Source organism: Hemitrygon akajei, chromosome 14 (genome assembly GCF_048418815.1).
Source record: "Hemitrygon akajei chromosome 14, sHemAka1.3, whole genome shotgun sequence".
In the NCBI taxonomy this organism is placed as follows: domain Eukaryota; kingdom Metazoa; phylum Chordata; class Chondrichthyes; order Myliobatiformes; family Dasyatidae; genus Hemitrygon; species Hemitrygon akajei.
The window spans coordinates 49207859-49231602 of record NC_133137.1 but is presented as its reverse complement, the minus strand read 5'-3'; the positions used below and the strand labels follow the sequence as shown (position 1 = coordinate 49231602).

Sequence of the window (23744 nt, the reverse complement as noted above, 5' to 3'; positions counted from 1 at the left end):
ACAAAATGAAAGAAGGCAGTTCTGAAGGAAGCAGTCTGATGAAAACGACTCAGACGAAAGTGAATTGTCTTGTCTGCAACTTCACAGCGTGAAAGAGACAGATATTGCCAGTAAGCAGGATGATGAAGACTACCTCTCTAAAGACAGCAACAGCAGTTACAGGAAGGCACTTTGCAGGAGTCTCAGAAAAGGATGAAGAAACTAGATCAACAATACAAGGAAGGAATGTGAAATACAGAGCTTTTTCTGCAATTGGAGACAGAAAAAGTGGAAAGGAATATTAGAGAGAAGAAATAAGCGGAGAGCGCACAGGAGCCCCCACCTCAGACTGGCCTGAGCCGCAATCACCTCACGCAGCCTGTCAACACCATGAGTGAGGCCAAGACGGAGCAGCAATCTGAACATCAGCAGCAGCAACAGCCAGACAAACCCAAATCCCCTGGGGAGAAGAAAGTCATCGCAACAAAGGTTCTTGGAACAGTAAAGTGGTTCAATGTACAAAATGGATATGGATTCATCAACAAGAATGATACAAAGGAAGATGTGTTTGTACATCAGACTGCTATAGAAAAGAATAACCCATGGAAGTACCTCCGCAGTGTTGGAGATGGTGAAACTGTGGAGTTCGACGCAGTGGAAGGTGAAAAGGGTGCAAAGCAGCAAACACAACTGGTCCCGGAGGAGTTCCAGTCCAAGGAAGCCGATATGCTGTGGACAGAAATCATTATCATCACTGCAAACCTCGCTGGCGAGGTCCACCACGTAATTACCAACGGAACATTGAAGGTGAGAGAAAGGAGATGGAGCAGAGACAGCAGCAGATAGAGAAAACCAAGATAATCAAAATCAGCAACATCGCCCTCCTTACAGAAGACAGCGTTACCCACCTTACTTTGTTCGTCATCGCTATGGTCGCCGCCCACAATATAGCAACCAGCCCAGGGAGAAATTACTGAGGGTGGTGAAATAAACGAAAACCAGGTTGCTGGGGAAGAAGGTAAACCTAACAGAGGACAAAATCAATTCCATTCAAACAGGACAGCTTTCAGACAAGGTAAATTTTGAACCAATCATTTCCTCCATTGAGAATCATACACTTAATCTGTTGCAGGAAAGTTTCTTTTGCACATGCATATTTTGAATCCTCAGCCAATGTGTCTTGCTTTTCACAAAGAAATAGGGAAACAGCATCTAAACAGAGAGAATTGTGGGAACAAACTGTAAGGTTTCTATTGTATTTTCACAATTGTGCTGGATGTGCATCTAAAAGAATTCTCCCTCGAGCCAGACAGATAGCACTGCAAGTTATCCTTAATATGAGCAAAACTGTATTTTAACAGCAGCTTAAGAGCAATGGAACAAACAACAGGATTCCGAGCAACTGCTGCACCAAATGGTGAAAGATTACTGGTAAAGTATTGATTTTTCCGTGTGAGTCATGGGATTGTCCGACTTTTGAATAACTAGGAGAGACAGCAGATCACCAACCACTTCTTTTGTTGGTGGCAAGTCATCTTTGAAGCAGACCATGGAAACTCCCTGTGCTCAGAGGTCAACTTTTCATGACTTGTATATGGAAATCTGTATTAAAACAAACAAGTTTATTGACAGATGTTACTCAGAGGGGCAGAGAAGACCTCCCCAGGGAGCTGAGTTATAATTGTCATTATTATGTTACTTTGTTATAATTTCAAATTATTAAGTTACTAATTAAACAGTGAGTGGGCATTTGTATATTAAGGGTACACATACAGTATGTTTAACGTAAAAACAGGTGATACACTTTTTAAATTAAAGGAGAGGAGTGTACCATATAGTCTATTGTATAATATGGGACTACTTTATGTCATAGTAACACATTGTTGAGCATGCGCTATTAGGTGCGTATTGATATATCTCAATATGTGTTCAGTTCAGGTTCCATAAGTAAAAACCCCCTTTATCTTAGCTCCAATCGCTAGTGTTTTTAATTATAGTTTTGTTGTGTAACCGGTCACAAACAGAACAGGCAGCCACAAAGCAAGAAACCAGAATGAACACAATTAAAAAATAAAATAAAGACAAACACCTGATTGGCAGAAAAAGGGGGGGAAACACAAATGATGTAATAGAAGCAAGCAAGAACATTCCGAACCAAAATAAGTCCTTAGATCTGAACACCAGAGCAGCCTAAAGTAGGCCCAAAGCCTCGGTATCAGTTCATCATATTAATGGGCACAGAGCACAGCAGCTGGGAGTAGTCTTCATAGCCTCAGTGATGTAGAGAGAGGAGTGAGCATTGCAGGACAGCAAGTGAAATCAGCTCACGCCTCCAATCCTATCTATCTGAGCCAGCGTTTAAATTGTCCAAACAGCTTATCATACCTCACACTAGGATCCAGGCATGCTTCAAGGAAAGGCTCCCGGCCTAGACCACATTGCTCAGCAACTCACTCCAGGCCCAGTTTCATCGCCCAGCCCAAAGCCACTCTATCTCCAAATCTGTTCAACAGATTCAACACCTAGAGTTATCCACCTTCACACCTGGGCCAGTTGTATGGGCATCAAAATTCCTCTGCCTTGACTTCTGACCAAATGACACACTCCATTTGTGTTGATTTTGCAATGTACCAGCAAGGCTTATCCTTCATATTCGTTTCACCTTTGCTCACCTCTTCATTGTCAACTTACCACAATTTACTTCAGAAAAGGTGTTATCTGTAATGTTAAATTTCTAGCATTTTGAATGACCAGAAAGCTATCGCATGTACTCGGTAGCACCATCTTAAACCAGAATGCCAGACTTCCCAGTGACACCCAGTCTTAAAAAAAGTAAGTAGCAGCCTCACAGGTAGCTTTGGAGGTTAAGAGATATGGGGCCATGGAATATCATTAAAACAAAAATATTTTGAAAAAGCGATGCCCTGTGGACCATTAGATAACCAAAACAATGTAAGTCAGAGTAAATTTAGGATTAGGTTGAGGAATATTTTCTTTAGACACTCTTGTAATGCTATTCCCAACAGTCACCTTTACTCTTCACCCCTTTTTACCCAATTCTCTTACAATTATTAAAAAAAGACACAAACAACTACGTTCCCCATTCCCCACCTGTCTTCTCAAATTTGCAATTCAGAGGCATTATCTTTTCTCAACATCCTTTTCTGGTGTAGCTAACTGAAATTAATGCACAAAGCATTAAGCAAAGAGGCAGGAAAGGGAGACCCATTTTTAACCAGGAATAAGCTACAACATTATAGCATTTTAACACAAAACCAATATTTGCCAGTTATTAAAATGGTAAGCTAGTTTTAAAAATATTTCAATAATGGTTATGGTTTTAATACCAGTCATTATATCGTTTACTCCTCCATATGGAATACTGCACAAGCAAACTTCAGTGGATTTCAACGGCAAATTGAAAATTCAGATGACAGCAAATAGTCCATAAAAACACAGAAAATCATTATCTTTTCAGCCCTTGAAGTAAAATACACCATTCAATAGAATTGTAGCTGATGTTCCATTTAAATGCCATGATCCCATTCTTTCCCGATACATTTGATGCCATTGTATCTAAAAAAATATCTACTGCTTAAACATATTCAGCGATGTGGTCAATTTTCTATGTTTCAATAAGATCTACACTCAATCTTCTAAATGACTATGACTGCAGACCTACTTGACCCAATCAGTACTCGTATGTCAGTGCTGCCATCACTAGAGCCGTCTGGTCTATCTTATATCCATATCCCTGGGATGTGAAATACTCCTGAGCTACTTTGGATCTTAAGCTGAGGCACTGTTGAGTAAGTCAAAGGCTGCAAACAGTAACTATTCAAATTCAAAAGAGACAACAGGAAAATTAACCTTCTAATTAAGTACAGTATTCCATTCTTAACTGATAATTTATAATTGCTGGGACATGTAAAATTGTCTACTAATTTGAAATGAGCAATATAAATATGAACACAATTCAACCAAAATGAAATTCAATGTGAGCATTTGAGTTACCCAAGCCGGAATTAAAAGTATTTCAGAATGAAGTAGCACAGGAAGACACTCAGCTGATCACTCCAGCTCTCAGGGATCTCCCTTCCCAGCAAGTACGTATTTGCTTTGAGTGTTTCTTTATGGTATTTGTTTGTATTACCCATTCAGCCAGTGCATTCTGCATTAAAACTTAGTTTCCGCCTAAAATTCCTTCATTTTTACTTGAAAATTATTAATACCCTCTTAACACAACTGCTCTTACCACATTACCAAGCTTCTTTATCCCTGACACTCTCGGGCGTAACACTTCTCCAAGTATGGAGATGCCCAAAACCAAATACATTAATCAGCTCAATGTGTTATAATGGTTTGGCAAAACATTAATGCTTTAAACACATATTTCCTTTGGTAATGCTAAAAATTGCATATGATGTAGCCTCCTCTGCATGGGTGAGACCAATTACTGACTGGGTGACTGATTTATTGAGCACCTGCGCTCTGGAGCTCCCATTGCCAGCCTTTTAATTTCCCCTCCCATTCTCACACCCAGACGACTGTTCTCGCCTCCTCTACTGCCAGGATAGCGAAACACAAACTAGAACAACAACTCGTACTCCACCTGGGCAGTTTTCCACACAAGAACATGAACACAATTCTGAATTCAGATAACCACCTCCCCCTCTGTATTTCACTCTCCTTTTGATTATTCCTACACACAAACCTAAACCCCTCTCCCTCAGACCTCTATCGCCTTGTTTCTTCTCCACCTATTCTGTCCACCCACACAATCGTCCTACTGATTCCCCTTCACCCTGTGTTCCATCTGCCCATTCCACTTACCTCTTTGGTTGCATGTTCCACCTTCCTTTCCTACCAGAATTCAAGATCTGCAGCCTTTTGTTGCCTCCACACATCACCTCTTGGCCTCTGTCCTTCCCTCCTGCATCTGACTCCATCTGCCAATCCACCTAATCCATTCATCTTATTATACAGTTTATCTCCCCTCTATTCTTTCACTCCAGATCAAAACCCTTGACCCAAAATGTCTACTGTCCATTTCTCTCTACAGATGCTGCCTGATTTGATGAACACCCCCAGTAGTTCGTTTGTTTTTGCTGAAAACTGCATGTTTGTTTGAAAAAGCCTGCTCAACTAATTCAGGTAGTTTCAAGGATTTGGATACATCCCCAGGTCTCACTATTCCTTGGCCCTTCAATATTGAACCATTTGTTTTGCATTGTCAATTTGTCGTGTGTTTGCTTATTTCCCTACAACAAAATAGCTAACACTCATTGTTTTATGTCATCTACAATCTAAAATAGAGCAGCGATTTTAACACTGGCCCTGCATGAAAAATATTCACCACTAATTTTTGCATTCTAGCTAATTTTATATCCACACCATCACAATCCCAACAGGTTTTAATTTCACAAACAAGCCTTATAAGAAAACAATATTACATATCTCTATTCCAATTGCTTCTCCATAGACCTCACAATTAGAAGTCGATGTCCAGCAAACCGAAATGGGACAATATAAAGAGACATCTGATATGCCCATCCATTACCTTAAGAGGAAACACCAGAGCAATCCTTGAGCCCCAACACCAGTACCTATCCAGGAACTTCCAATCTAAGCTCCCAATGGAATAGAATCACTGACTTAAATAATGTTAAATTTATTGCTTTGCAGGAGCAATATAGTGTAAAGACATAAAATTGCTATAAATGACAAAAAATATAAATAGTACAAAAAGAATAAGGGAGTGTTCATGGACCACTCGGAAAGCTGATGACAGAGGGAAAAAGCTGCTTCTGAATTGTTGAGAAGCAATTCAGTCTCCTGTACTTCCTTATGGTAGTAACAAGAATAGGGTATATCAAGGACACAGAGAGTCTTTGATGAAGGATGCCACCTTCTTAAGATATTGCCTCTTGAAAATGCCCTTGATGGTGGGTGGTTGTGCCCATGATGGAGCTGGCTGAGTCTACAATCCTCTGCAGCCTCTTGCAGTTCTATGCATCGGAGGCTTCATACAAGGCTGTGATTCAACCAGTCAGAATGCTCTCTACCAAATGTCCTCAAACTCCTAATAAGGTATAGCTCCTGGTGTGTCTTCTTTGTGATTGGAACAATACATTGGGCTGAAGACAGATACCCTAAAATGTTGATGCCCTGGAACTTAAAGCTACTCACCCTTTCCACTCGATGACTGGTGTGTGTTCTCCCAACTTCTTCCTGAAGTCCACAATCAATTCCTCAGTCCTGTTGACATTGAATGTGATATTGTTGTGACAACACTCAATCAGCCTAACTATCTTATTTCTGTATGCCTCCTTGTTACCATCTGAGATTCTGTCAACAAAAGAGGTGGCAGTGATGAATTTATAGATGGTGGTAAAGGTGTGCATAGCACATAGTCATGAGCATAGAGAGTGTGTAACAGTGGGCTAAGCACACATATTTGAGGCGCATCTTCATTGATTGTTGATGTTGTGGCCCAGAATTAAGGGTCAGGTTTAGGTTTAGGGACAAGAATAAGGGAGTTAGAAGTCAGGGGTATTAAATGAAGAGTCAGGGGCTCATGATCCAGGTTGGAGCATTCTGTGTCTAAGGTTGGTGATCCTCCGGTTGGCAAATGCCGGAATAGAGACCCATACAGGTAACGTCCTAGGTCAGAGGATTATACAGGTGGAAGTCATGAGGACCAGTTATAAAACCAGGTCACCAGGATTAGAGGCCTGGGCGAATCTGGAAGTCAAGGCCCAAAGGTCAAACCTATGATAAGTCCTGGGAACTACAGAGTCTGAAGGGCAAAGGTCAAAGTCCAAGAGTTCAGCAAGTCTGGAGGTGCAGTGTCTATAAAAAGTATTCACCCCCTCCACCACCCCACCAGAGGTTTTCATGTTTTATTGTTATACAACATTGAATCATGGTGGATTTAATTTGGCTTCTGTTTTACACCAATCAACACAAAAATAATCTTTCATGTCAAAGTGAAAACATATCTCTACAAAGTGTCTCTACAGAGTCACTAAATATCAGAATACAGTTAAGACAATCATTAAGAAATGGAAGAAATATGGCATAGCTGTAAATCTGCCTCCTAGAGCAGGCCATCATCAAAAACTGAGTGACTATGCAAGAAGTGGATCAGTGAAAGAGCCCACCAAGAGGCCTATGACAACTCTGGAGTTACCAGCTTCAGTAGCTGAAATGGGAGAGACTGTACATACAACAATTGTTGCCTGGTTGCTTCACCAGTTGCAGCTTTATGGGAGAGTGCAAAGAGAAAGCTAATGTTGAAAAAACTCATGAAATCTCAGCTAGAGTTTACCAGAAGGCATGTTGGAGACTTCGAAGTCAGCTAGAGGAAGGTTCTATAGTTTGATAGAACCAAAATTTAGCTTTTTCAGACTGAGTGCTATCTTTGGCATAATCATCAAAAACACACCATCCCCACCGTGAAGCCTGGTGGTGGCTGCATCATGCTGTGAGGATGCTTCACTGCAGGCCCCAGAAGGCTTGTGAAGGTAGAGGGCAAAATACAGGGAAACCCTGGAGGGAAACCTGATGCAGTCTGCAAGAGAACTGCGACTTGGGAGAAAACTTGTTTTCTAGCAAGATAATGACCCCAAGCATAAAGCCAAAGCTACACAGTTAATGCCCTGGAGTGGCCAAGTCAGAGTCCAGACCTCAATCCAATTGAGAGTTCATGGATGGACTGGAAAAGGGCTGTTCAGTCATGATCCCCATGCAATCTGACAGAGCTCAAGCAGTATTGTAAAGAAGGATGGGGAAAAATTGCAGTCCAGACGTGCAAAGCTGATAGAGACCTATCCACACAAACTCAAGGCTGTAATTGCTGCCAAAGGTGCATCTATAAATACTGACTTGAAAGGGGTGAATAATTACACACTCAATTATGTTGCATTTAATAAGTACAATAAACTTAGACCAATTTGTAGAAATTTGTTTTCACTTTGACATGAGGAAGAGTCTTTTCTGTTGATAAATGTCAAAAAAGCCAAATTAAATATACTGTGACTTAATGTTGTTAAAAAAACACACAAAATTCCAAGGGTGGGGGGGTGAATATTTTCTATAGATACTGTAGAAGCCTGAAAGTGGAAGACTGAAATTGTCAAGTGCAGGGGTAGGGGCCCATAAGTCAAAGCCCCTGGGTCAGCTTGTCTGGAGGACTGAGGGTTGATATTTGCCAGTCTGGGCCAGGGATTGGTGGTTGGAGGCCTGTTGTCTGGGAGTCAGAGACTGGCAGTCCAAAGGCAGTCTGTCCTGGGGGTTGAAGGCCAGTCTGTGTGTGAGAGTACGTGGGTGGGTGGAAGGGGGAGAAAGGCGCTTGTTTTGCTGTTGTTACTACTTGTGTTGTTCTGCAGAACATTATAGGTACTTTATGTTGGCGCCAGCATATCATTGGGTGTGTTAGCTGCTAACGCAAACGACACCTTTTACTGCTTGTTTCAAAGTACATGTGATAAATAAATCTGAATCTCATTGTTGGCAAGGAGGTGTCATTACTGATCCGTACCGACCTTGGTCTCCCAATAAGGAGCTAGAGAATCTAGTTACAGAGAGAGGTTTAAAGGCCCAGGTTTTGAAGGTTTGTGATTACTGAGAGGATTGTGATGTTGAATGCAGAACTGTAATCAATAAACAGTATGATCGTTCTGTCCTACTGTTTCTGGAAACTCATGTTGCACTAATAGTTTATGCAGTCTAATGGGCAACATGATTCCCATGAAGTTCCCTAGTTCCCAGGGTAGGTGGTTGTCTGATCAGCTGTGCCAATATAGACTGGGTGCCAACATAACAACCCTCTCCCCCTCCCCATTCACAAGAGAAATTGAGAAAGTTAAGTTTCTACATTGTCTGTAGTAATACTTAGGACACTATCACACCATGAACACAGGGAAACACAATAGCAAGTGACAGGATGCCCTAAGGTTAACAGTCTTCACCCTGATTGGGTCCAGGCCTAATGCGGCAGAGAAGAAATTACAGGTGGGAGTAAAATACAAAATGTGTTTGTATAGCCAGTGGAATATAACTGAAAAGAGAACCCAAATTAGAAAAAGGTGAATTAGGCAAGAGAGGAGGCATGTGTCAGAATGCAAGAGAGGTAGATCTCTATTCTCAATAAGTCAATGTGAATCCACATCTTTTGGCTTCTTGCATTTTTCAGTTCTCCTATCAACACATACACACAGCAGTGTACTTGATTTACTTTTTATCATCTTGAAGCTCCTTCACAAATTTCAAATCAACCAGTCAACTTTCTAAAACAATAAACTGTTGAGCCCGAATGAAGCCAATGCACATTTTCAGTTTTTTAAAAATACAATTTCTGTCAATAGTTTCATGATATTTAGTACATGCAAACCTGTCACCAACAATTCAAAGCGTTTCAGTAATATGCCAATTAGTTTAACAGTATTTACATAGCATTTCATCTACCTATACTGTATAGACAAATTAACTGTTTATTTTCAAGTACCTCCCATTTTTAAAAAAACAAGAATATTTAGCCAACTATTTTTCTTCAGGTAAAAAGCAAAATGGTGGAAGCTGCTAAATTAAATCAAAAAATTTTCCATCTCTTAGCAGAATATAGTAGCAGCTCCTCAGCTCCAATGGGAGTTTAAAAAATGAACCTTGTCTTTTCAAAATACAGACAATCCATGAACATCTTCAAAATCCATTTCTAAGTACACAATTATTATACACCAATAATCCTAGACAATTTAATAATTCTACTGTGCAATTCTTAAGTGATAAATTCACCATCAACCAAGAATATAACAGGAATATTTCCAGGTTTCCAGATACTGACAATATCAAAGCAAACTTTGAAAATATGTGGAAATTCTATGTCTTGTATGAGTGCATCTTACAGTCAGTTATAACCAACTAACTCAATTATTTGTTCCTCGTTAGCATCATTTAAAATAAAACATTACAAAACAAAAAAATGGACTTTGCAAAAGGTACAAAGGATGCTATTAACAGACAAGTTTAATAACCCAGATCAGTAACACCATTAACAACTTGACTTAGAAAAAGAGAGAAAAAAAAATCACAAAAGCCTTTGAGAATCTTTCTGTGGTGTGTAATTAAGAACTTCTCCAATGCATTGGGTACTGCATGTGCAAAAGTACACCGATTCAAAGAAGCATGCTGTCAATTTCCGTGTATCTGTATAAGTAGGATAGAGGGATGGCCAAGTGAGTAAGAAATGGAATGGGGAAGAAAATAACTGAACAATAAACAATATTCCTGCACCTCATCTCTTTTGTAGCTCTACAAAATCTTAGAGCAGAAGAAACTTTAGGCAGAGGAAACTGCTTCGTCTGACACATCAGAATCTCAACCCATTCTCTCAATAAAGTAATTAAGTGTGGTAGCAGTTATAACACAAGCATCAATGAGATAATAACCAACTAATCATTTTTATTTACTTTAAAGGAGCTGGCAAAGTCAACATTTACTCCTGATTACATCTTGAGAAGGTAGCATGACATCTTGAACAACTGATCCTTCTGCTCTGAGCTTGGAAGGCATGGTTACCTTGGAGAGGAACTGCACTGGAACTTGTCAATGAAACATAATGCAGTCAATGTGCACTGGGGAAGACCAACTATTTAAGGAGATGTTTGAAAAGAAAGCAAACATAATACTGTCAATTTTCAATTTTGTTGCAGCTGCATTCAAAACAAGTAAACAAAGACTCTTCAATCAGATTTCCATTTTGTGCCTTGTAGGAGGAGTGCCAAGTAATACATAGCATTACTAGCATCAGTCCCAGAGTTGCAGCTATAACAATTTTTTTGGCTGATCCAGTTAAATATCTAATTGGAAGTGACTCTGAGGAAGTTGATAGTGAGAAACCAGTCCACAGAATCTTAAAAGTAGATGGTTACAATCTTAGAGAGACTCATTTTGTAGGACATGTGTGCCGGACATTACTTCCCACTCATCAACCTACTCCTAAATGTCATTTAAAATCTTGGGGCTAAAGACATAGGCTACCAAACTGAAGAGTTAAGAACTTGTGTGCGATGAATGAACACTCCCACTTTTGACATGATGTGAAGAATGCCACTGAAGTAGTTGGTTGTATCCATGGCACTTCACTGAGGACCTTCTACAGTGATATCTTATTTTTCCTGATATTGGTTGAGCAATAAAAGCTGTCTGAAATAATGGAGAATTCATACCTGCCCCCTCTTCATAACCATGGATATTGTATGTTTGCTTGTGGAGGCAACAAAACCTGGCAGCAATTCTGACACTGCAGTTTACCTTTAGTAATACAATTGGCTATCAGCCTAGTTTATGCACTCAAGTTGGACTTGATTCCTCAACTCTCTCTCCCAGAAGTGACAATGCCATTGAATCCCAAGCTTTATGAAAAAAATTGAAATTCAACCAATACTCAAAGTTTCAGAAATAATTTTAAATCACCTGTTACTGGAGACCCAACTTTTGTTTGGTTAATCCATAATTTGATTTTATCAACCCAACTGAAGTAAACAGGATCATGATGCTGGAAAATGAGATGTATGAACCTGAATACAAGAGTTCTAAACTCACAGATCAAGTTAAATGAAAGTTATGAATTTAACTGATGCAAAATGCATCAAATTTAATCTACAGTGAAATAAAAGCGGCAACGATCACAGTTAAGTCCATGTGTCTACAACATGGAATCAAGAACATTCAGCCAACAGGTCCATTCAGTTTTTCAACCAAATGCTTGTCACCTACTCCTCTGCACTCACACATAGACCCCTTCCCAACCCCCCCACCCTAAGTCCATCCACTGTCAGCAAACTTCACATTTCCATCACTTCCTTCAAAATTCCTCCTAATTTAATTTTGCACCCTTGACTTCAGAGCTCACAAGCGGAAAATTGATCCCTATTCACCCTACTGAAGATGTACAAAAATGTTATCTCATTGTAGTGGGATCACCGAGTACATATGTTTATTGGCATTGGTTTTGTAGGGAAACGTTCTGAGGTTAGGATTAGATATTGCATGCATGATGACAGTAATGACAACAAACTAGCCAGGTCACAGTTAAGATTTTTAATGTGATTGGGGCTTGCTCTGCTCCACCGGCCAAGTCATGAGAACACAAATTCTTACAGAAAGCCATTCTGATGCAGCAGCTGACTCTCCACTTTAACCAATAATGGTCTGGATCCAACCAGTTAAGTGTTATCTTTATTCTGAAGTCAGTGATAAGGGCGGTTCGCCTCAAACCACAAATTCTGGTTCACAATCTGGCGCTAGGTGGCAGTTTTCTGTATATGTTGGGGCTCCTCAATGAGAAAAAAAAGTGCTCTGCTTTCATCAGCACATTCTTTCACTATCTTGATAAAGCTTGTTTTTTTAAGAAACTGTGTCCTCAAAAAAATTTTTGAAAGTGAGCACCACACAAATATTATATTACTATGCAAGTGCCTTCAATACCTGCTCAAATTAAACATCTGAGCTCAGTTTTATTTACAAAACTGTAATCTTACTCAAAATGACAGCTGAAGATATGCCTTATAAAAAATCAAGTATGTTTTGTTCACAGGAATAAATGCAGTTGAAGAGCCAAGGAAATCACATGTTGTCCAAATAGTGCAAGGCATGCAATGTATTTGAGATGTAGGTGGGAAGGGATTGGACAAGAAGACACAGGATGGAGTCAGGGTACAAGGAGACCATTAAGATCTGCAGAGATCGTCAAGAGCACCAAATTTCTTGGTGTTCACCTGGCGGGGAATCTCACCTGGTCTCTCAACACCAGCTCCATAGCCAAGAAAGCCCAGCAGCGTCTCTACTTTCTGTGAAGGCTGAGGAAAGTCCATCTTCCACCCCCCCATCCTCACCACATTCTACAGAGGATGTATCGAAACTATCCTGAGCAGCTACATTACTGCCTGGTTCGGAAATTGCACCATCTCAGATCACAAGACCCTGCAGCGGATACTGAGGTCAGCGGAGAAGATCATCGGGGTCTCTCTTCCTGCCATTACAGACATTTACACCACATGCTGCATCCACAAAACTAACAGCATTATGAAGGACCCCACGCACCCCTCATACAAACTCTTCTCCCTCCTGCCATCTGGCAAAAGTTACCAAAGCATTTGGGCTCTCACGACCAGACTGTGTAACAGTTTCTTCCTCCAAGCCATCAGACTCCTCAATTCCCACAGTCTAGTCAGACACCAACTCACACACACACACACACACTCAACTGAACACCACTCCACTCCCTTTGCAATTTTTGCTCATTTCTTTCTCAATTCTTCCTAAACATTGTTTACATTTACATTATTTATTATTATATTGTAATTTGCCCTTTACTGTGCCTATTGTCTTGTTTATTATTATACTGCCTTGCACTGTTTTGTGCACTTTATGTAGTCCAGTACAGGTCTGAAGTCTAATGCAGTTTTGTGTTGTTTCATGTAGCACTATAGTCCTGGAGGAACACTGTTTCATTTTTACTGTGTACTGTACCAGTAGTTATGGTTGAAATGACAATAAAAGCAACTTGACAAGTTTGGTGGGGCAGGAGCAGGCAGATACAATGCACCCAACAGGTCAATGCTGTCTGTGGATTGTAGGTTGAGATAGAGGCTGTGGGGGTGGGCTGGGAAGATCCCTAATGTAATGAGATGTTTCAAGGTTTAAAGATGTGCAAGACTGTTGAGATTAGTGGAGTTCTGATCAAGAGGTTGGTAAGAGAATGTACTCTAGATTGGTCAGATGTTATGGAAAGTGTTACCAACAATACTGGGTGCCACAATAGCATACAGTTAGCATGTCGCTACTACAGCTCACAGCATTAGTTTGGAATTCAATTTTGGCAGCATTCTGCAAGGAGTCTCTGTACGTCCTTTCTGTGGAATGTGTGGGTTTTCCCCAGGTGATCCTGTTTCTTCTCTCAGCCCAAAGATGTTTCAGTTTGGTTAAATAGACATCGTAAATATTTCCTTAACTAGGTTGGGGCTAATTGGGATTGTGGATTGCTGAGGCGGCATGGCTCAATGAGCTGAAAGGGCCTACTCTACGCAGTATCACTAAATAAATAGACAGATAAATAAATAAATATAGATAAATAAATAACATTAACACAACATGAACATCTCCTCAATCATCACTTGCCTTCTGGCAGGGCCATTCAGCCCCAAAGAGTAATTATCACTAACAGTAAGTGATAAAGGAACAGCGGTAAAATTGAAATCACGGAAATTTCCCACTAACTTGTGTTACTGCCCTCCATTATCTACACTACACTGCTTCAAGGAGTTCCAAGGTAGTGGACTAACCCCAAACATGTTCAACTGCATCAATAACCTTCACTCTATCACAGAAGACCAGAAGTATAATAGGTTGAAGTGTGGTTCAGTTTGTAAATATGGATAACACCATTCACCACTATTCTGAACTGATTCTATGACTTACAGACTCACTTTCAAGGACCCTTTACAACTCGTGTTCTCAATATTATTTTTATTTGCAGTTTCTTATTTTACACATTGGTTGTTTGTTGGTCTTTATGTATAGTTTTCAAAAAATTCTAATTTTTTTCTGTAAATGCTTGTAAGAAACTGAATCTCAAGGTGGTATTTGGTGACATACGTATGTTGATAACAAATTTACTTTGAACATTCAGACAAGAAGCCCACAGCATCTAACCTGGTTAGATTGGTAGCAAATATTCACAAACAGGAATGTAAAGGAATAACCAAATTAAATCACCCACATTCAATTTTGATCAGAAACTTATTTACACCAGCCACAATTACCTATCATCAGAATGAAAGCTTATGAAACCTTTCCACCACTGACAAAGCACAAATAGATTTTGATAGTTCGAATGAAGATGGCACCAGCGAAAAATGCAATCAACAGCTACATCCTGCTGACAGTTCACAAAACTACTCCTTTTTAACACTACTTTCAAATGATTCCATTACTAAGTTGCATGCCATTGGAACTTGTAAGTTACATTTTGATGGCGTGCCTTGGGGATGATTGAGCAACCTGGCGCTTTACTGTCTCCAAGGGAATTCAGTGAAGTTTAGTGTGAAGTATGTGACCTGGGAACAGGGCATGAGCACAAGATCATCTCCATTGCTTCTCCCTGATTGAGGCATTGGCCAAGGTTGAAGTCAATGAAAACGAGAGCAGAGGATGGGTGAGTGTTTGGCATCATCTGTTTGCCTCTGATCAGTCTTCCTCTCCCTCTTGCTAGATCCCGTCGGAGGAAAGTGAAGGAGCCTTGGGATCTACAATGCCAAGATTGATCAGCAAGGCTGTGCATTCATTTTGGAGGACTTTGAGATTCTTGCTGCATACGTTTTTGCTGTTTTTGAGTTGTTTGACTGGGACAATAGGTGTGGACTGGGATAGCCCTGTGGCCTGTATTGGCTAGCAGCGTGGCACTAAACTGAATAGTGGGGTGTGTCAGGAATGGACAGGAGGAAGAGTATAGGAAACTGATACAGGACTTTGTGATATGGTGCAACTCAAACTACCTGCGTCTCAATATCACCAAGACCAAGGAGATGGTGGTGGACTTTAGGAGATCTAGGCCTCATATGGAGCCAGTGATCATTAATGGAGAATGTGTGGAGCAGGTTAAGACCTACAAGTATCTGGGAGTACAGTTAGACGAGAAGCTAGACTGGACTGCCAACACAGATGCCTTGTGCAGGAAGGCACAGAGTCGACTGTACTTCCTAAGAAGGTTGGCGTCATTCAATGTCTGTAGTGAGATGCTGAAGATGTTCTATAGGTCAGTTGTGGAGAGCGCCCTCTTCTTTGTGGTGGCGTGTTGGGGAGGCAGCATTAAGAAGAGGGACGCCTCACGTCTTAATAAGCTGGTAAGGAAGGCGGGCTCTGTCGTGGGCAAAGTACTGGAGAGTATAACATCGGTAACAGAGTGAAGGGCGCTGAGTAGGCTATGGTCAATTATGGAAAACCCTGAACATCCTCTACATAGCACCATCCAGAGACAGTGAAGCAGTTTCAGCGACAGGTTGCTATCGATGCAATGCTCCTCAGACAGGATGAAGAGATCAATACTCCCCAATGCCATTCGGCTTTACAATTCAACCGCCAGGAGTAAGATATGTTAAAGTGCCGGGGTTAGGACTCAATGTATTTAAGTAAACTACTTAAGAACTTTTTAAAAGCTATTATTAATGCTTTTTGAGAGGGTGATTTTAGATGCATATCATATTTTTACTGAGTTAAGTATTGTATGTAATTAGTTTTGCTACAATAAGTGTATGGGAATTGGAAAAAATGTTGAATTTCCCCATGGGGATGAATAAAGTATTTATCTATCTATCTATCTAATTCTGGACTCATTTGAAGTTTCATATTCAAGGTGTTGTTTACTTGCTTTTTGCCATTTGTGTAATTTGTTCCTTCCCCCGCCCCCCCCCCCCCCCCCGGACATTGTGTGTTTGACGTTTACTTGAATGTGTTCCACAGTATTTCTTTGTTTTGTGGCTGTCTGCAGGAGGGCGAATCTCAAGAGTTGTATTCTGTATACATACTTTGATAATAAATGTATTTTGAATCTTTGGTATAATACTACCCACTTGCCTGAACGAATACAGCTCAAAAACCATGCTTTATACCATCAAGTTATAAACTTTAAAACAGCACCCCATTCACCACCTTGAACATGCACTGCATGTGAATTGGCACACCATACCTAGCATACTCTCACATGATGCAGTATAGATAATTACCCTGGCTTTACAACAGCCTCTGCAATATAGATGACTGGTAATACTTAAATCATGCACATTAAAACACCACCACCTCCAAGTCACTGGATTAAAATTCTGAAAGTTATTGCCAAATAGCAATATTCTGCCATATCAACAGCAACAACATCATCAGTTTCACACAGGCATGAAAGACCAGGAAATGAATACTGGCCTTGACAATGGCAGCATTGTAACACAACTTATTAACCAAAATCTAAAAATGCTCATCTTCAACTGAAGAAATACAAATCACAAATAAAAGTTCAGGAACTGCTGCTCCTCTACTGCCTTGATGCATCACATTGGTCTTCCCAATTCTTCACCACCACTATTTCCACAGTTAAAAACATTATTCCTTAACTACCTTGGTTTCATTTTACACCCCAAGAGGAGCTCTCAGAAATGCACTGGTTCATTCATTTCACATTTACTATGTTATCCAAATCCTTACCCCTCTTAATTGAGTTACTGATGAAATCCTCTACCACATTCTTGGCACATCAGGACTTCGTACTTCTCTAGAAGCCACCCATTTTCCTCCAACTTCCTCCCAAATTCTGCTGCCTGTAAGTGTAGTTCACATCCAGTTTTATTCACCCTTCACTCATCTTTGGAAATTTCCAATGGTTTCCCAACCAACAACATTTGGAATTTATTTTATGGCTTCCCATTCCTCCAAACTCATTTCAACAAGTTCCATCTGCAGCTCTCCAAGGTCGTTTTATTCCTACAGCTTTGCCTCTTATACAATCTAATTTTAAATAATCCTTTCACTGGCATTGTTATTTAGCTCCTGTGACTGATATTTGGGAATACATTCTTCAAATCCTTTTGCTCCTGTCCTAATTAAAATGTTACGTTTTAGTTGTGCTTTTATTTATCCTAGTGAAGACATCAAAGATAGGAATAATGGATGTATGACTGGATATGGGATCATCAGTAGCACTGTTCCCTCTAAACAGCGAGGGTATGTGGCCAAGCAGAAACTATTGCTCCTGTGCACATAGCCTTTACTGCCACACAGCTGGAATTTTCTTAACATTTAAGCATTTAAAGTAACAGTCAGCCAACGTTTATGAAGTGTGGAAAATGAAAACCCTACAAGAGTGTAAACTACAACACCAAACAGTAACTTCTGTGGACAAGATAGGACTTGATAATATACTGGAAGTGGAGACAGAAATAGTCTTTGTAGTGGAGATGATGAAGCTCCAGCATCTAAAAAAGTTAATGACAAGGCAAGGTGCAAGACAAGTTTGCCTGCTGAAGAGCATGGAAAAACATTATGGAAAAGCCAAACATTTCCATGTTGTCAAATTAAAAGAATGTGAAATGGTGTCCTAATCTGAATTTGAACTTGAAAAGAGATCATCTCAGACAGATCAATAATGAGCATGGAAGACAACAGTTGGAATTCTTTGCAAATTCTAGCAGAGATGAATATATTTGTGTAACTACATCAGAGTTAAATGCAAGTGACAGAACAGCTGCACATTTTCTGAGTGATCAATACTTTACTGCTGCAACCTCCACATATCCCACAGCTGACAAGCTGCATTTTCAAACACCTCGCTGGAGTTTATATTCTGCTGCTCTGGAGACACCACTGTGCACAGGATTACATGGAGCACAAACTTTTATCCCAGCCAAAGACAAAATGTGGAAAGTGCTGATGGCAGAACCCACACCTATCAAAACATTTAAATGTATATAAGGAAGTTCGCAAAGCATCCGTGGTCATTAAAGCTGATGCACAGACATTGTGTTGTTCCATAGATGGGAGTATCATTAAGCGTTTGCCATTCCCAATTCTAAATTTCTGCAGAGCATTATTTACCTGAAACACATACATAAATATGCTTTTTCTACTTAAGATGCAGTAAATAAAGATCCAGTTATCACTGTACCCTTCATAAACAATTATACATTAATAAGATATTGAAGCCTTGGCTGTTGTGACATCCACTGTATTGTAGAATTGGGTGGTGCATATTTAAGGCTACTGTATTCAAATATACACAGAGCATGGCAACAAATGATTAGGCAAAACTGATCAATGCTGGTGCTTTGATGAAACAAGCCTCTAACCAATCACCTCCAACCAGCCACTCATCTCTTCAGCAAGCCTCTCCTTGGACATTTCTAAGCTGTTTAAAGAACAATGTAGCAGCAGGTTCCACATTATCAGTGCACATAAAATTCCTCATTAATTGTAAATTTAGTTTGTTAGGGATGCTATCTTGTTTCCTTTTTCTCCTTTCCACAGATAACAGCTATGCTCAATTCTGGTAAATCTTCTGCAACGCTTTAAAATATACTCTGTAGCATAAAGGCAATTGGGATCAGTGTCGTAGCACAGTAAGATGCCATTCATGCCTGTCTGCTCTCTATTAATCCCACTCCATGCTCTGACCCCAAAGTCCTAAAATGTTCTTTTCACATCAGACCGCATCGTTCTCAAAAACAAAACATTAAGACACACACTTTATTTCCATTACCGTTTATAGTAACAAAAAAGCTTTTCATGCTGTCTTGTGGGCAAATGTCCAACGTCCAGGTTGCAATTGCTCCCTATTCTCAGCTGCTGCATTTGACATCACCAGGCTGCGGTTCGCCGAGTGATATTCTCAAATTAGCCATTGTTTTGTTTCCAAATGTTATAGATTTGACGGCCCATTTTGGGAGGGATTCCGAGTTTTCAAACTCGGGAGAGAGAGAATTCCCTGCGGTACGAGGGGGCACACCCTCTGCGTTCGGAAACAAATCCAGCCCGCTGACTGCGCCAGAGAAGGCCGCGGGTGCAATCGGTCGGCAGAGGCTGGAGCCGAGCTCAGCAACCTACCGGACCTTAACGGCGGGGCCCGCAGTGACAGCCGACCCATTCGAGCAGGGGACGGGTGTGGAAGGACAGTCAGGGGGCGCTGGGCCCGAGAGTTGCAACATCGGGTCCGGCCGGAGGTTCGCCTCTCCCACCCCCCGCCCCCTGCCCGGGGTCGAGGAGGCGGCGGCCGGGCAGGCGACGGGGAGCCGAGGCTGCGGCTGCTCTGGGTGAAAGGTCATGGAGAGGGGGTGAACCGCTGTCGTCAGATATGCAAAAGCAGCGGCCGCACGGCGCTGCCGAAATGTCTCCGCCGGCGGGAGCGTGGGACGGAGGACTCTCGCCTCCTACCCAACCGCCTGCTCGTCCACTGCCAGCCAAGACCAAGAGCGCCGGGGCCCAAGGCCCAGTCCCTTCCCTTCCAAGCTGCCTTGGCTCGCAATCGTGGGGCCTGGGCTCGGCGGGGCGGCGCCGGGCCTGAGATGGCGGTGGTTCGGCGGCTGTTGCCGTCGCCGAGATGGGGAGAACGGGGGTGCGACCACCAGTCTGACGGGACGGTTCAAGTGGCGTATCCGCCCTTCTTACCTGAAGCGTTATTTTCAAACGGGCGGAAAAGCCCCGAACGTTTCCCCCCCGTTTCTCGACTCCACCACGGGTCAGAGTTCGTGACCTCTCCCTCGCTTCGACAGCCGGCGCATGCGTACTAATGCCCGACGAGGACGCCGATGCGCAAAATGGCGACGCAGCTAGTTTATGGGGCTTGGACGGGTGCCAAAGCCAAATTTCCAGCTCTTCCTGTGCTGGAAAGGTATTTCTTTCGATTGTCCCTGTCGTTTTCAAGTGGCTGGGTGTCGATGAATAACGTCTTGGTAACGCTGTGGTGGGATCAGCAGCACCGAGGCACAAGCGGGGCAGCTGATGGCGTTTCAAGGAGCTTCATTTTCAGTTCGCCCATTTTCTACAGGCCCAGAGCCGGGAGATTCCCCTCCCCCCCATTAACAGTGAGGCTCACTCCCTGCTCTTCTTACATTCAGCTCAAGATAAATTATTCATTTCTACCAGGAGCTTAGCTGTGGAAAAATAACCCTGAAAAGGGACAAATGAAATAGCTGACATAACAATTTGAAATTAAGAAAGTAAAAATCTGAAATTAAAACAGTGAAGCAAAATTACCAAGTAAAATATAAGAAATCCTTTTGAAAAGTGAGCATCTTTCCTTTTTCCAAATTGCTCAAAAATCCTTATTTATTATCACTTAACAGTATAAGGTCAAAATTTTCTCTATATTGTAAACCCCCCACTAGTTTGTGGGCAAAGTTCAAGGTAAAATGTATTATCACAGTACATACAACTTTGAGATTCGTTTTGTTGTATGCAGTAAAGAAAAAAAATAGAACCAATGAAACACTTCACTCAACAGGATGGACAAAAAAAAAGCAATTTGCAAAGAACAACAAACTGCAAATACAAAATAGAAAAAAAAGTAATAAATGTCAGAACATGAGATAAAGCATTCTTGAAAGTGAGTCCATAGGTTGTGGGAACAATTCAGTGATGTTGAGTGAAGTTATCCTCTTTGGTTCAAGAGCCTGCTGGTTGAGGGGTAATAACTCTTTATGAATCTGCTGGTGTGAATCTTGAGACCCATATACCACCTTCCTGATGGCAGCAGTGAGACAAGAGCATGACCTGAGTGGTAGGGGTTTTTGATGATGGATGCTGCTTTTCTGCGACATTGCTCTGTGTAGATGTGCTCACTGGTGGGGAGGGTTTTACCCATGATGGACTGGGAAGTATACACTACTTTTTGAAGGATCTTCCCTTCAAGGGTATTGATGTTTCCATACTAGGTCATGATGCAACTTGTCATTAAACACTCCATCATAAATTTATAAATGTTTGTCAAATGTTTTAGATGTCATGCTGAATCTTCTGAACTTCTAAGGAAATAGGTGTGCTGCCATGCTTTTTTTGTAATTGCACCTACTTGCTGAGCCCAGGACAGGTCCTCTGAAATGGTAACACCCAGGAATTTAAAGTTGCTGACTCTCCACTTCTAATTCCCCTGATGAGGACTGGCTCATGGAGCTCTGGTTTCCGCCTCCTGAAGTCAATAATCAGCTCCTTGGTTTTGCTGACATTGAATGAGAGATTATTGTTGTGGCACCACTCAGCCAGATTTTCAATCTACCTCCTATATGCTGATGACAACCTTTGATTTGACCAATGACATTGGTGTCATTAGCAAATTTAAATATGGCATTGGAGCTGTGCTTAGCCTCAGTCATAAGTATAGAGTAAGGGGCTAAGCATACAACCTTTTGGTGCAGCTATGCTGATGGAGCTTGTGGAGGAGATGTAGTTGCCAATCTGAACTGACTGAGGTCTACAAATGAGGGAATCGAGGATCCAATTGCACATTGGGGTACTGAGGCTAAGGTCCTAAAGCTTATTGACTAGTTTTGATGGGATTTTAGTGTTGAATGTCAAGTTGCAGTCGATAAAGAACAACATCTGGTGTATGCATCTTTGCTGTCCAAATGTTTCAGGGTTGAGTGAAGAGCCAATGAAATGACATCTGCTGTGGACCTGTTATGCTGGTAGGCAAATTGGAGTGGATCCTAATTGCTTTTCAGACAGGAGTTGATCTGTTTCATCACCAAACTCTCAAAGCACTTCACTGCAAGTGTTACTGGATGATAGCAGCTGCTGGGATTTGTGATTTCCTGGGATTCCTTTACTTGTGTCATTGCTCGTGTTTGCTACCTGAATTAAAGCAGATCTGCACTCTTTGTATTCTGTTCTCCCATCACCTCTGTGCTTACAAACCAACAGTGATTTCATGTCTGATACTTGTTGTCATACTATCTTACTATTTGTGATGTGACTCCATAAACATTTTCTTCTTTACCTGTAGGCTTTAATCTGCTTTGATATTTCCCTTAAAACCCCTTTCAGTCAGCTTTGCAGTAGTCATTTCCTTTGGAGCTGAATTTTGCTCATCTCGTTAAAGATATTATACAAGCAAAATGTTGTTGATTCTAGATTTAACCCTCTCTGGTTATTTTCTTTCCTTTTATGTGCTTTACATAGAAAAGCTGAGTTCAAGATTTTGACACAAGGAAATATTGTCTCCACATCCATCTGCCAAGATCCTTGTACAGTCAGCCCTCCTTATCCGCAAATTCTGCATCTGCAAATTCAACCAACCGTTAATCTCGAAAACCCAGAAATGCTCTTCCAACACTTCTTGTTCGAGCATGAACAGACTTTTTTTTCTTGTCATTATCCCCTAAACAATGCAGTATAACAACTATTTTACATAGCATTTACATTGTATTAGGTATTATAAGTAATCTAGAGATGATTTAAAGTATACAGGAGGACCCTGGAGAAACTTGTTCTAGAGAAGCCTATGGTTAGGCCACACTTAGACCCCCTCCAGTTCGCCTATCAGCCCCGACTAGGATTTGAGGATACCATCGTCTACCTGCTGAACCATGTCTACACCCACCTGGACAAGCCGGCGAGCACTGTGAGAGTCATGTTTTTTGACTTCTCCAGTGCGTTCAACACCATCTGCCCTGCTCTGCTGGGTGAGAAGATGACAGTGATGCAGGTGGATGCTTCCCTGGTGTCATGGATTATTGATTACCTGACTGGCAGACCTCAGTACATGCGCTTGCAACACTGTGTGTCAGACAGAGTGGTCAGCAGCACTGGGGCTCCACAGAGGACTGTCCTGTCTCCCTTTCTCTTCACCATCTACACCTCGGACTTCAACTACAACACAGTCTTGCCATCTTCAGAAGTTTTCTGATGACTCTGCCATAGTTGGATGCATCAGCAAGGGAGATGAGGCTGAGTACAGGGCAATGGTGGGAAACTGTGTCACATGGTGCGAGCAGAATCATCTGCAGCTTAATGTGATAAAGACTAAGGAGCTGGTGGTGGACCTGAGGAGGGCTAAGGCACTGGTGGCCCCTGTTTCCATCCAAGGGGTCAGTGTGGACATGGTGGAGGATTACAAATACCTGGGGATATGAATTGACGATAAACTGGACTGGTCAAAGAACACTGAGGCTGTCTACAAGAAAGGTCAGAGCCGTCTCTATTTCCTGAGGAGACTGAGGTCCTTTAAC

General features: G+C 41.4%; 1 protein-coding gene and 1 pseudogene across 18 annotated transcripts in view; one reads left to right on the top strand and one right to left on the bottom strand.

Moving 5' to 3' along the window:
* LOC140738555 (nuclear receptor subfamily 2 group C member 1-A-like) overlaps positions 1-20363 on the bottom strand; it is a 160825-nt gene extending 140462 nt beyond the window's left edge. For 9 of the 18 annotated variants that reach the window (XR_012101389.1, XM_073066004.1, XM_073066003.1 and 6 more), the window contains exons 1-2: positions 20188-20306; positions 6169-6237 (exon numbers count right to left, since the gene is read on the bottom strand). The gene's annotated coding sequence lies outside the window, so the exon portion shown is untranslated. Of the gene's footprint in view, positions 1-6168; positions 6238-19282; positions 19772-20187 lie in introns of those variants that run through there. The other 9 variants (XM_073065995.1, XM_073065993.1, XM_073066001.1 and 6 more) reach the window with 6 other exon arrangements.
* Positions 355-22864, top strand: LOC140738185 (uncharacterized; annotated as a pseudogene).
* The last annotated feature ends 880 nt before the right edge of the window (positions 22865-23744 follow it).